This window comes from Drosophila arizonae, chromosome 5 (genome assembly GCF_054131065.1).
Source record: "Drosophila arizonae isolate 15081-1271.41 chromosome 5, UAZ_ARI_1.0, whole genome shotgun sequence".
NCBI classification, from domain to species: Eukaryota; Metazoa; Arthropoda; class Insecta; order Diptera; family Drosophilidae; genus Drosophila; species Drosophila arizonae.
The window spans coordinates 27,394,312-27,395,797 of record NC_142925.1 but is presented as its reverse complement, the minus strand read 5'-3'; the positions used below and the strand labels follow the sequence as shown (position 1 = coordinate 27,395,797).

General features: G+C 39.2%; 1 long non-coding RNA gene across 1 annotated transcript; it reads left to right on the top strand.

Annotated features, from left to right (window-relative positions):
• The first annotated feature begins 217 nt into the window (after positions 1-217).
• LOC149268909 (uncharacterized) lies at positions 218-849 on the top strand. The gene is made up of 2 exons (XR_016270392.1): positions 218-672; positions 747-849. It is a non-coding gene; the product is annotated as an uncharacterized LOC149268909 (long non-coding RNA).
• The last annotated feature ends 637 nt before the right edge of the window (positions 850-1,486 follow it).

Genomic DNA, 1,486 nt, shown 5'->3' with positions numbered 1-1,486 from the left:
CTGCTTGAGAACCTGCAAGGCCAAGAAGTAGGTACTTACCATGCCAAAGATATTAGAAGCTGATTCCCGCTAATATACTGTCTAACGTGGTATATTATCGGGTGGTGTAATGGTTGCGAATCTCTAAGATTGCAAATTGCAGCGCATATCGTTTGCGACAACATTGTCGCCTGCGCTGCAATGCAAGAGAGAGAGAGAGAGACAGAGAGCGGAGCTTTAGCGATCGAGCTTTCGCTAAGCTTACGCTAAGCTTACGCTGTGCTCGCTCGTCGGAGACAGTGGGAGAAATACGCTCACTAGCATTCCGCTGTCCGAAGCTTCGCTGAGAGCGAAACATTAAAACCAAGAACACTGGAATGTGGGCGTATAAAAAGCGGCCACATTGCCAGCTCCATCTTTTTCCGGCCCACATTTTCAATAAGATACCCTCAGCGTGGAGTTCTATCCAGCTAAAATTTTTGTTAATAATTATAAATATATATATCTTTATATATGTATATATTTAACAAAAAGAAATATACACAAAAGATTATTGCCCTCCACAAAAGATTGAAATTTTCTGAATTTGGCCCACCGTGACCAGCTGATCTGGTCAGTCATTGACTTTGGTGCGCGCAGCCGCACGCATTTTTATTCGTGGGAAACAACAAGTGTGCAAGCAGGCAACAAAAGGTATTTTGATCAAAATTAATATAAATTAAAACTTAGTTTACAGAAACTAAGTCGGTTTTTTTTGTATTTTGCAGCCTTTAATATAACCCTAACCTCTCGGCCAGCAGAAGGCCACATGCACATATGCGCTGTGCAGAGGTTAGGGCTATATATTAAAATAGCCCCCGAAAAAAAAAATATTAGCCACCGAAGAAAAACAAGTAAGAAAGCTCTAGTCGAGACTACTCGACTACGAGATCCCCTGCACCCTTGGAGTAATAGCTATTTCAATAATTTTTCGCGTCTATCAGCTTACACAAGAAACACGCACACACACACACACACACACATACGCACGCACACACAGGCATACATACACACACATACATACACACACATACACACACACACATACACAAACAATTACATACATATACACACACACACATAAACACGCATGGACGGCAGTGAGCGCTTACTATGAGAACTTAATTGATTAATAACTTTTTTTATGGACGTACGATCTTCATGAAACTTTCAGATTATGATTATAACATGGATATGCATGTAATTGCCAAAGCACAAGTCTCTAGTATTTGAAATACGCTTTTACAAAAGTGAGGGTGAGGGGGTGAATTTAAGGGTGGGGGGTAAATTTTAACAAAAACCGAAATTGTATAAATTGCATATAAGCATACATTAAAAATTTGGAGAATAAAGGTGTAGAAGATATAATTTTATAACTGGTTTTCGATAAGGTTTTTTATCGATAAAAAAGATCGGGATGAGTTATCGAATTTTAATGATAAACTTGATATGCGCGCTGTAATTACGG